Source organism: Phyllobates terribilis, unplaced genomic scaffold, assembly GCF_046119375.1.
Source record: "Phyllobates terribilis strain yellow unplaced genomic scaffold, ASM4611937v1 Scaffold_1118__1_contigs__length_406537, whole genome shotgun sequence".
NCBI classification, from domain to species: domain Eukaryota; kingdom Metazoa; phylum Chordata; class Amphibia; order Anura; family Dendrobatidae; genus Phyllobates; species Phyllobates terribilis.
The window spans coordinates 339,457-352,104 of NW_027363878.1; the positions used below are offsets into that span (position 1 = coordinate 339,457).

Here is a 12,648-nt window from a genome sequence, read left to right on the forward strand (position 1 = left end):
AACCAAAATTCTAATTACTTAGAAGTGCAGCAACAGATAGAAGATATAAAAGTGTCCATTGGTTTAGATTTACATTTCAAAGGCCTGCATGCCCACATCTGAGGTCTAACAGATTTCCTTTTAAAATTAGTGTATTGCTTTGAACTGGAGCTATTGCTCAATCAGTAGCGCCACACATAGTCACAAGGTAGCCCTAGCCTAATGGAGCACCATAGACACTAGCACTGGGAACTTTCCCTCCGTACACGCAGAACATAAACAAAAGCAAAAAGCTATTTGGCACATTACTTAATTATTTATGTATATTTATAGAATGAAATGTTGGATCTCGTACGAGCTCTATCCTTGTTTTTCACAGAACTCCTATCTATTATAGTCTAGGGCTGTTCACATATTTCTGCGGACCGCGTATTTTTCACTGAAACGCGTTGACCTGTCGGATTTTGATCCAAATCAAAGTTTAGAACTTCTCGGATGGAAAACAAAGCTGATGAAAATCGGTCATTTTTTTTTTACCTACAAGAGAAATCACTGTGGTCTGAATGAGGCCTTACTCCATTATTTATTTTTTTAAGCAGCGTTCATTCCAGGCTGCTCTACAATGAAGAGGGTTTACACACCTAAAATACATATATAAAACACAGAAACAAGCTACCATTGACAGACTATTATGGAGGGGGACACTGCCACCACGAGCTAACAGTGTGGATTCTGGGGTCTCGCTCCTTCCCTCAAGGTGTATTCCAAAAGCCGCCTCCAATAAGCAAGTTCTGGCCAAGCTGCAGGTGGAGAGGGAGCCAGGATTACGGTGAAGGCCCAGACTGCGTCTCTGTTTTACACTTACGAGAGGGAAAGAAGTATCTCCTGAACCTGATCGACACTCCGGTGAGTGTGACGTTTCTTCTTGATTTGTTTCTCTGTGGTCTTGTTGCGGATGTTCAGATACTGAATGAGTTATACAAAATGCAGCAGCTGCTCTAATAATAATAATTAATTTACAGGATGGGCCATTTATATGGATACACCTAAATTAAATGGGAATGGTTGGTGATATCATCTTCCTGTTTGTGGCACATTAGTATATGGGAGGGGGAAAACTTTTCCAGATGGGTGGTGACCATGGTGGCCATTTTGAAGTCAGCCATTTTGGATCCAACTTTATTTTTTTCAATGGCAAGAGGGTCATGTGACACATCACACTTATTGAGAATTTCATAGGAAAAACAATAGTGTGCTTGGTTTTAACGTAACTTTATTCTTTCATGAGTTTTTTACAAGTTTATGACCACTTATAAAATGTGTTCAAAGTGCTGCCCATTGTGTTGGATTGTCAATGCAGCCCTCTTCTTCCACTCTTGACACACTGATAGCAACACCGCAGAAGAAATGCTAGCACAGGCTTCCAGTATCCGTTGTTTCAGGTTGATATCACCAACCATTCCCATTTAATTTAGGTGTATCCATATAAATGGCCCACCCTGTAGATATAACACTGTTTTTTTGTTTATTTGTTTGTTTTTTATAGACGCCCATAAGAGCTATCCAATATTTTAACATTGAAAGAGTTTGCTCTCAGATTACAGCTTATCACTTCTCCACAGAACAGATTGCTTGCTAATTGCTGGGGGACCCATCTCTGGGACTCCCAATCACAGGAAATCAGGTGCACGAGCCATATTACGCCCATGGATTGGCAGATGAGCGTGTGCACTGCTGCTCCACTCAAAGGCTAATGGGCTGCCGGAGATGGCCGAATTCAGAGCTCGGCTATCTCCATCAGTCCCGTAGACAATGGCACCACTCCATTAAAAAAGGGAATGTGAGACATCTGTTCTTCTGATCATTGGAGGTCCCGGTTGTCACACCCGTACAGAATAGCCAAAAAGTTGCGATCTTGGCACAGCCTATTTAAGAATGCTATAGAAAAAAAAACACCAGCTCACCCACAGCCCGGAGATCGTGTGGCCACACGTGTGTAAATCACAGGAAAAAGAAAAGGAACTCCAGCTCCATAAAATCGATCTTTATTATTTCATCTTTAAAAGTTCATTAATCCACAAGGTTCAAGTGAAAACTTTATGCAACATAGCAGCATGTTTCAAACGCTCAGCATTCTTTGTCCATCTACATAAGAAATGACTCCCCTCACATTTAAATATGGTTATTTAAGAATGCGCCTTGTATCCATCAGTCCATAATTGTCCAACATGTTTTCCCTTTTAACGTTTTTGTACTTTTGTAGGGTCATGTTGATTTTAGCTACGAAGTTTCAAGGTCCCTTTCTGCATGCCAAGGTGTATTATTGGTGGTCGACGCAAATGAGGTACTTTTTCTTAGTGACGTTGTATATAATTATAATGCTTATGCTACCTGTAAGGTAGATATAATTTATGATATACTGTTACTTCTTTATTCTTCCAGATTTATTGTACACTTGCATCTATACTCTTATTAGATTCTGATTATATAGAGACAGAGACTCTGATTCCAGCCAAGTCTCAATAACTGGCTGCTTGTTTTAGTTTTATCACTCAAGGACTAGTAAACCTGCTACCATGTAGTCCTCCACATTCATGAGCTCTATATATAACCCCACCCGCACCACTGATTGACAGCTTTCTGTGTACCCTGTTCATAGACAGAATATCTGCAGCTAATAAAGGGATTTTATCAACACTGCATCAAGCAGCTCAGTAAGTGACACATCGCTGGAATCCAGGTACCACGGGTTTACCGTAACTAGAGGGGCCAGAAGACTGCGGCGTCTGAGCTCCTCCACTGATTAGAAGCACTTCACTATAATATTAAACCGTGAAGGTTTCTGCTAGCAGTGCAAAGGTTAATCTGTTCAGTTGAGAGCTGCTAGAGCTTTCCAGCATTGATGGTCTCAGCTGTTCAGTGTTGGCCTCTCCCTCTCCTATATATGCTCGCCTCTGGCAATCTGGGATTCCCAGTGTTAGATTTATGCTGCCTAGTTCCTAGTTCTGGAGTCGGAGGTGTTGGTTGTTTGAAGAGGCGTTTGTGTGTTAACTGCCATCTTTGCCAGAGACATAAGGAGACACTCCAATTTGCAGGGGGCCTGGGGTCAAGGGCACCTAGGTTTGAGTTAACTGAAGAACCCATGCTGTTGGGTGTGGCAACTTGTTCTGTTGCTCCAACTGTAGTTCGTCAGAAAGGGTGTCTGTGTGTGTGTGTTTCTATGTGTGTGTGTGTTTGTGTGCGCGCTTTTCCTAAACACCCACCGGAAAACTAAGGTGCCCGAGTTGTGGAGGGAATTGGCAACTCGGGGATGTACTTAATTCCTCTGTGGGTAGGTCACAATTTTTTTTACCGTTCAAGATCCATCTTGGCAAAAGTATGGTGGTAATTTCTGACTTTTTTGACAGTGGGGCGGGGTTTAGTTTGATCGACGCTAGGTTCGATCAGGACCTCAAACCTCATAAATTCTCTAGATCAACACCCATAATCGCCATTGACTCTGCACCCTTGAGCTAGGGCTATTTTACTCTTGTCGTTCGTGTGCTACATCTGCAGGTAGGGGCATTGCACTCAAAATTTATTGACTGTTATGTGCTAGAGGGCTTGCCCGCTCCTGTGGTCCTTGGACTACCTTGGTTTACGCTGCACAATCCTGTGGTAGGCTGTGTGCCCACTATGTGTTTTTTTTAAGCATTTCCGCAGCGGCAATTCCGCTGCAGAAACGCTTAAAAAAACGCTTGGTAGAAGGTCTGCAATGTTCCCCAATGATAATAAGCATGTGCTATGCACATGCCGCAGAGATTTCCGCTGCGGATTCAGTGCGGAAAAATCCGCAGCACTACCTATTATTTTGCATAATCGCGGCGTTTTCGCCGCCATTGACTTGCATTGAATCACTTCATATCCGCATGACTACATGTGCACATGCGGATATTAAGCGATTCAATGTGCGAATGGTACCCGGGTCTGGAGAAGAGGAGACTCTCCTCCAGCCCCGGGTACCATGGTACCTGTAGAAAAAAAAAAATACATTATACTTACCTTCTGATGGCCCCCGGTCTTTTCTCCGCTGCGTCCAGTCCACAGGGAGCAGCACAGAAGCCGGTGCAGAAGGGGAGACAAGGGCTGAGCCACTTACACAGACAGAAAGCTGAGGAGAGGAGGACATGTTATTACTCCAGGATCCGCTCCATTCATTCCCTATGTGGCGTACAAGCGCTGAGCTCGGCTTTTCCGGAGCCCCATAGAGAATGAATGGAGCTGCAGTTGATCCCTGACTTTCCACTCCTTCCCGATCAGACGATGGTTCGCAGCGTCAGACCCCACGATCAGTAAGTAATCACCGAGCCTGTGGATAAGTGATAACTTGTTTTCTTCAGACATCCCCTTTAAGCAATGGAGCATGCCAGCAGAGAAGGTGGGAGGAGGCGCTGGTTACAGGGGAGACTTTACCTCTGGAGGCCCCATATAGGGCATGTGAGGGGCAGACACTTCCCGTATTCATCATTACTGAACCCCCGCTCTGTACGGCTCTTATCTGAGCTGCAGGAGATGCAGCAGTTACTAATCAGCCGCTCTCCGTTCACTTGCAGCCGCCCAAGCTCTGCTATGCCTGTTAGGGGTGAAGTTCGGGTCCTAGGAGGCAGCGACTATGCAGCCTGCACAGCAGATCACAGCCCGGGCACCGCGTTGCCGGGTAAATTTCCACTTTGTGAGTTGATTCTTGTGCAGCAGCCCCATGCAAGTTGCTCCGCTCTCCTCGGCCAGCTTCTGCTGAAGACTGAGCTCCTCTGCCCAATCTAGGAGCTCAATAGCCCTGATCACGTCAGTGGTAGCCCAGCGCTGCTGGATCAGATTTACAAATGGCAAACTAATCAGCCCTAGGTATTTCTAATATGTGCAGAGCAGGCGACATAAGTCTGACCGGTGTCCTCATAGACATTTCCACAGCCGGGGTCTAATAGGAGCAGTAAGATGGCCGTCATGGGGTCCATTGTTAGATCTCGGCTGCCATAGAAACTCATCGGCACCAAGATCGCGCCTCCCTCTCCTGTCTAAAGTGCCTAAATGCTGTGGAAGCCCCCTACTGTGTCATACAATGGATTAAGCTGCCAGGATCAGGGTTGGCTCTACTGTCGGCGGCTGAGGCAGGAGCAGGACTGTGTTATTCAGCCACACTTCTGCCACAGATCTTGCTGCTTCTGGTTGAGACCTTGCCCTCATTTATCAATGACACGACGGATGTCCTTACTAGGTTTGACAGCATCTTTGTGGATGATAATACTCTTTTTGTCACTGCTGATGTGGAGACACTATATACTTGCATTGAACATGATGTTGGTTTTGGAGGCTGTCCGCCTCTTCCTGGGTGCCTCCGACCTGGACGGCCCTTTGTGCGGGTTTATCCTTGGGCTGCTGCGCTTTATACTTACCACAATTTTTTTTACTTTTAAAATCTGTTTTACCTGCAGAGGCGCGGTACGGCCATGGGTGCGGCCTGTTCCCCCTCATATGCCAATCTCTTCTTGGGTTTATGGGAGAGACACATCTTTGGTGGCGAGGGGGTGTGGGTCACTGACCATGTGCTGTGCTGGCACCTGTATATTTGTTTTTGTGGAAAGGTACGGCGCAGCAGCTTGGGACTTTCATGAACAGACTAAATCAAAACAATTTAAACATTCATTTAACATATAAATACCACTCAACGAAAATTGATTTCTTGGACGTCAGCCTTGGGGTCGACTCTCTGTCGTCCGTCCAGACTGTCGTCTTTAGAAAAACAACAGCAGTCAATGCTCTTATTCATGCTTCGTCTGCCCATGATCCCGCCACCATAAGGGCCGTCCAGGTCGGACAGTTCTTCCGGGTGAGGCGGATATGTTCCTCCAACCAACTGTTTGAGGCACAGGCAAAGGACCTCCAGACCCGATTTATACAACGTGGCTATAGCCGTGATTCTATTAAGAGAGGATATGCCAGGGCTAAAACAACCCCAAGATCCCAATTATTATACCAACGTAGAAGAAAGGACACAGGGAAAGGCCAAATTCATTTTATTTCCACGTTTAATAGCGAGTGGAATAATATGCGGGCAATTTTAATGAAACACTGGCCTATCCTGAGTGAGGAAGCATGTCTGGCTCACCACTTGGGCGAACGACTGTCTGACACCCAGAAGGTCTCGCAATTTAAGCGATCTTATAGTCAGCAGCCATTACGTTCCTCCTAACAGTATGTTTTTGTCATCCTTCAAAAATACACTGGGGTTCTACACCTGTGGCCACTGCCTGGCCTGCACGAATGTACTTCGCTGCAAGACCTTTGACTCTGCTGGAGGTGACCGACAATTTAAGATCCTACATTGGATCTCGTGTAGTGATCTATTATGCTTCATCTATGTGGGACTCGCCTCCAGAGAACTCAGTCAGGGTCCGCGAACACGTTAGGGACATTAATGCGGCGAGGCATGTGACCGATACCTCAGAACTTAAAACGATTCCCCGTCATTTTAAAGAATTCCACAACTGCGACCCTCGATCCCTCATGATTAGGGGTATCGATTTGATACACCTCGGGACGAGAGGTGGCAATATAAAAAAAACTTCTTGCACGATGGATCGTTACGCTTGACACCATGGCCTCCAAGGGCCTCAATGAGTCTTAGTTTTGCCTCTTTCCTCTAGATCAGTGATTTTCAACCAGTGTTCCGCGGCACACTAGTGTGCCGTGACACATGGTCGGGTGTGCCGCGGGGAAAGTTCCCCAAACTATGGTGCCCCCTCTGTTTTGTTTCCCGGCAATGCGCTCGATGCGCAGTCACGCCTTCTTACAATGTAGGAGACGTGTACAATAACACATGCGCAAGCTTTGAACCTCGCGCGACTTAATGACGTCACCGAGGCCGGCGCGTCATCCTGAGAGCGGAGAGACTCTCGCATTTGCCCGCCGCCAAGGTAATGCCCGCCAATAATGCTGACTATATGAGCTTTTGCCTGAGTATATGAACTGTTGGCAGAATACTCAGCATAAGAGCTGGTACTTTTAGTACTCCAGCAGTATACTGCATATAACAATGAGAAATGTAAAATGAGAAATACTATAGTCATGAGGCTGGAGTACTACAAGTACCAGCTCATATGCTGAGTATATGAGCTGGCACTTGTACTCTGGCCTCATGGCCATAGTACTTCTCATTGTACCCCTTTATATTGCAGTATATGAGCCACATAATAATCAGCACCATATACTGTGGCGCTGTACAGTGCACATCACCACAGTATATGATGCTGATAATCATGTGCTCATATACGTGGGACTGTATTTATGAGGTTACATGGGATTGAATATATGAGGGGGTTATCCTTTTTTATTTCACTTTTTTAAAAATAAATAATTTATTGAAAGGACCTCTGCCAGGCATATTTCACTCTTGAGGGCTAAAAAAGTAGCTCTTGTGGTGGTAAGAAGCTGATTTAAAACCCCCAAGAGTGAACTCCGTGAGAGTTGTATGTATGGAATAATAAATGATATTAGTACCGTTCTTCAGCAGTCATGTCCTGCTTGAATTGACTCTAGTGGCGTAGCACTTGGCAGCCGGCTCTATTCTACTTATAGAGAAAGCTGAGTGCTACGTCACTAGTGTCAATTCAAGCAGGAAATGCAGACCGTAGTAATATAAGTTATTATCACACACATACAGCTCTCGCGAAGTTCACTCTTGGGGGGTTTAAATCAGCTTCTTGTCACCACGAGAGCTGCTTTTTAAGCCCTCAGGAATGAAAGATGCCTAGCAGAGGTCCTTTAAGTGTGGCAGATAATGTAATACTCTTCTATTTTAGTGTGTGGCTGCGCACACTATCTCAGCAGTGATGGAGAAGTATTTGAGAATAGAAAAGGCAAATGCCGAACAGGACCCTGGACACAATCCTAACCCAAATGAAGGCCCTAGTATGAGAGTTCGACAAAAGAAAAAAGACAAGACGGTGAGCTCAAGGCAATACAGTGAAAGCTATCTTTCATTTGGATTTACTTCCACTGGGGATGCGACAGCACCAACACCACTGTGCTTGGTGTGTGGTGAGAAGCTTTCCAATAGCGCTATGGTGCCAAGCAAACTTAAACGCCATCTCCAAACGAAACACCCTTCCGTTCAAAATAAACCGATGGAGTATTTTGTTCGCTTACGTACAAACAATGAGAAAGGGGCAACTTTTTTGAGAAAAAGCACAAAGGTAAACGAGAGAGCCCTCAAAGCTAGCTACCTTGTTGCTGAACTCATAGCTAAATCAAAAAAGTCCCACACTGTGGCAGAAACATTAATACTACCAGCTTGTAAAGCTATTGTAAATGAGATGCTTGGCCCTGAAGCAGCTAAAGAGATAGCTAAAGTGCCTCTCTCTGATAACACAATTGCCAGACGGATTGATGACTTGTCTGCGGACATTGAAACAGTTGTTTTGGAAAAGGTGCGCATCAGTAAGAAATTTGCCTTGCAACTTGATGAGTCGACGGATATCAGTGGACATTGTCAGTTGTTGGCCAATGTGCGTTTTGTGGATGGTGAAGCCATTAGAGAAAACTTCCTATTTTGCAAGGCACTGACAGAAAAATCAACAGGAGAGGCAATATTCCAAGTCACATCGGAATATCTTGATAAAAGTGGACTTACATGGGAAAACTGCACAGGTGTCTGCACTGATGGAGCCGCAGCCATGGTCGGACGCATCAAAGGCTTTGTAAGTAGGGTTAAAGAAAGAAACCCAGATGTTCTTGCTACCCACTGTTTCTTGCACCGTGAGGCCCTCGTTGCAAAGACCTTACCAGCAGATCTAGCTCCTGTGTTGGATGATGTTGTGTGCATAGTGAACTTTGTGAAGACGCGACCTTTGAGATGTCGCTTATTTGCGTCTTTGTGTACAGAAATGGGAGCGGAACATAAAATCTTATTGCTCCACACGGAGGTCAGGTGGCTGTCACGCGGCAAAGTGCTGGCCCGTGTGTATGAGTTGCGAGAGGAACTTAAAATATTTCTTACAAACGAGAGGTCCGATTATTCAAAGCTGCTTGCAAGTGATGAGTGGTGTGCAAAGCTGGCTGATATATTTCAATATCTGAATGAACTAAACACACGGATGCAAGGTCGAAATGAAAACCTGCTTACAAGCACTGATAAAATGAACGGATTCTGTTTAAAGGTGCAGCTCTGGCAACAACATGTGCAGGGTGGCAACCTTCAGCTGTTCCCACTCACCGAGAAACTGCATGATGACAATACTGCTGCAATGTGCGAAGCGATTGGCAGACATTTGAAAACTCTTGAGGAGAAGTTATCGTTCTATTTCTCTTCAGCCTTCACAGAATGCCTTGACTGGGTTAGGGACCCATACAGCTCATTATCCGTTGCTGGAAAGGACATGACTTTAAAGGAGCAAGAGGAACTCGTTGAACTGAAGCAAGATCGCGGTTTAAAGCTAAAGTTTGCTGATCTTCCTTTGGACAGTTTTTGGTTATCTGTTGCCAAGGAGTTCCCCATTCTGGCCAACAAAGCTATTTTGACATTGCTCCCATTTTCAACCACATATCTATGTGAGCTGGGCTTCTCAAGCTTGACTACGATAAAAACTAAAAACAGGGAGAAACTGAGAACTGTTGAGGAAGAGCTTCGTGTGTGTCTTTCCACCATTCCTGCCAGGATATCCCTTTTGTGTTTATCGAAACAGGCCCAGGTTTCACACTGAGTGAGTAAAATAAATTTAGAATCTATATTATTAACTATATGTATAATATGACTGTTTTAGTGTCATTTTGTGCTATTTTGGTTGGTGGTGTGCCCCAGGATTTTCTAAGTATAAAAAGTGTGCCGCGGCTCAAAAAAGGTTGAAAATCACTGATCTAGAGGGCACAAAGGAGGCGTTATTACTATGTAAGTGACACAGTGATGAATTTATTATGTGGGGCATTAAGAGGAGTGCTGTTTCTGTACCACACAGCAGGTGCAGTAATAGGGTCACATTCGACAGCTGTAGCTAGGTATTGGGGAATCAGCAGAATGAGGATTTTGTGCAGGTTGGGAATAGATGACAGAGACAGTGCAAGAAATGTGAGAAGTCAAATGTGTTTTCGTTACAGATGAGTCCTGGCTAGAGAAGTTGTCATGTTGGTCTGGGCTAGATGGAAAAGACGGTAAAATAGACTACTCCACCAGAAAGAGCGTCAGCTGTAAGTTACTATATATAGCTGTACAGTAATCTCTTACATGTTCTGCAGGACTGGTAACTACCACTATATGGTCACCATATGGCGGTTATATCAGTGTTGGTCTCTGTGTAGAGATTTATTTTCAGTAACAACGCAGCCATCGGCTGAGGTTCTTCTATACACATGATCAGGGTTCACCACCGTAGTTGTGTACAAAGTTACTTGGTTAGGGGCTCACTCAGATGTTTCACCCCCTCTGAGCTGAACCCCTAGCAATGCCTCTGGGCAAAGACTTTTTCACTACCGAATATATATATATATATATATATATGTGTATATATATATATATATATATATAGTACAGACCAAAAGTTTGGACACACCTTCTCATTTAAAGATTTTTCTGTATTTTCATGACTTTGAAAATTGTACATTCACACTGAAGGCATCAAAACTATGAATTAACACATGTGGAATTATATACTTAACAAAAAAGTGTGAAACAACTGAAAATATGTCTTATATTCTAGGTTCTTCAAAGTAGCCACCTTTTGCTTTCATGACTGCTTTGCACACTCTTGGCATTCTCTTGATGAGGTTCAAGAGGTAGTCACCGGAAATGGTTTTCACTTCACAGGTGTGCCCTGTCAGGTTTAATAAGTGGGATTTCTTGCCTTATAAATGGGGTTGGGACCATCAGTTGTGTTGTGCAGAAGTCAGGTGGATACACAGCTGGTAGTCATACTGAATAAACTGTTAGAATTTGTATTATGGCAAGAAAAAAGCAGCTAAGTAAAGAAAAAAGAGTGGCCATCATTACTTTAAGAAATGAAGGTCAGTCAGTCCGAAAAATTGGGCAAACTTTGAAAGTATCCCCAAGTGCAGATGCAAAAACCATCAAGCGCTACAAAGAAACTGGCTCACATGAGGACCGCCCCAGGAAAGGAAGACCAAGAGTCATCTCTGCTTCTGAGGATAAGTTTATCTGAGTCACCAGCCTCAGAAATAGCAGGTTAACAGCAGCTCAGATTAGAGACCAGGTCAATGCCACACAGAGTTCTAGCAGCAGACACATCTCTACAACAACTGTTAAGAGGAGACTTTGTGCAGCAGGCCTTCATGGTAAAATAGCTGCTAGGAAACCACTGCTAAGGACAGGCAACAAGCAGAAGAGACTTGTTTGGGCTAAAGAACACAGGGAATGGACATTAGACCAGTGGAAATCTGTGCTTTGGTCTGATGAGTCTAAATTTGAGATCTTTGGTTCCAACCACCGTGTCTTTGTGCGATGCAGAAAAGGTGAACGGATGGACTCTACATGCCTGGTTCCCACCGTGAAGCATGGAGGAGGAGGTGTGATGGTGTGGGGGTGCTTTGCTGGTGACACTGTTGGGTATTTATTCAAAATTGAAGGCATACTGAATCAGCATGGCTACCACAGCATATTGCAGCGGCATGCTATTCCATCCGGTTTGCGTTTAGTTGGACCATCCATTTATTTATCAACAGGACAATGACCCCAAACACACCTCCAGGCTGTGTAAGGGCTATTTGACCAAGAAGGAGAGTGATGGGGTGCTACGCCAGATGACCTGGCCTCCACAGTCACCAGACCTGTACCCAATCGAGATGGTGTGGGGTGAGCTGGGCTGCAGAGTGAAGGCAAAAGGGCCAACAAGTGCTAAGCATCTCTGGGAACTCCAAGATTGATTGAACACCATTTCCGGTGACTACCTCTTGAAGCTCATCAAGAGAATGCCAAGAGTGTGCAAAGCAGTCATCAAAGCACAAGGTGGCTACTTTGAAGAACCTAGAATATAAGACATATTTTCAGTTGTTTCACACTTTTTTGTTAAGTATATAATTCCACATGTGTTAATTCATAGCTTTGATGCCTTCAGTGTGAATGTACAATTTTCATAGTCATGAAAATACAGAAAAATCTTTAAATGAGAAGGTGTGTCCAAACTTTTGGTCTGTACTGTATACATACACACACTGTATACAGGTGCATCTCACTAAATTAGAATATCCTCAAAAAGTTAATTTATTTCAGTTCTTCAACACAAAAAGTGAAACTCATATATTATATAGAGTCATTACAAACAGAGTGATCTATTTCAAGTGTTTATTTCTGTTAATGTTGATGATTATGGCTACAGCCAATGAAAACACAAAAGTCATTATCTTAGTAAATTAAAATAATTAACACCTGCAAAGGCTTGATAAGCAGTTAAAAAGGTCCCTTAGTCTGTTTCAGTAGGCTGCACAATCATGGGGAAGACTGCTGACTAGATGGATGTCCAGAAAGCAGTCATTGACACAGTCCACAAGGTCGCAGATTTCCAATTTTCATTTGGAAATCAAGGTCCCAGAGTCTGGAGGAAGAGTGGAGGGGCACATAATCCTAGCTGCTTGAGGTCTAGTATGAAGTTTCCACAATCAGTGATGGTTTGGGGAGCCATGTCATCT

General features: G+C 44.2%; 1 long non-coding RNA gene across 2 annotated transcripts in view; it reads left to right on the top strand.

Annotated features, from left to right (window-relative positions):
• The first annotated feature begins 223 nt into the window (after positions 1 to 223).
• LOC141243140 (uncharacterized) overlaps positions 224 to 12,648 on the top strand; it is a 50,101-nt gene continuing 37,676 nt past the window's right edge. Inside the window, exons 1-3 of one of the 2 annotated variants that reach the window (XR_012307452.1) lie at positions 224 to 885; positions 2,243 to 2,323; positions 10,108 to 10,197. This is a non-coding gene — a long non-coding RNA (uncharacterized lncRNA). The remainder of the gene's footprint in view (positions 886 to 2,242; positions 2,324 to 10,107; positions 10,198 to 12,648) is intronic. The other variant, XR_012307451.1, reaches the window with a different exon arrangement.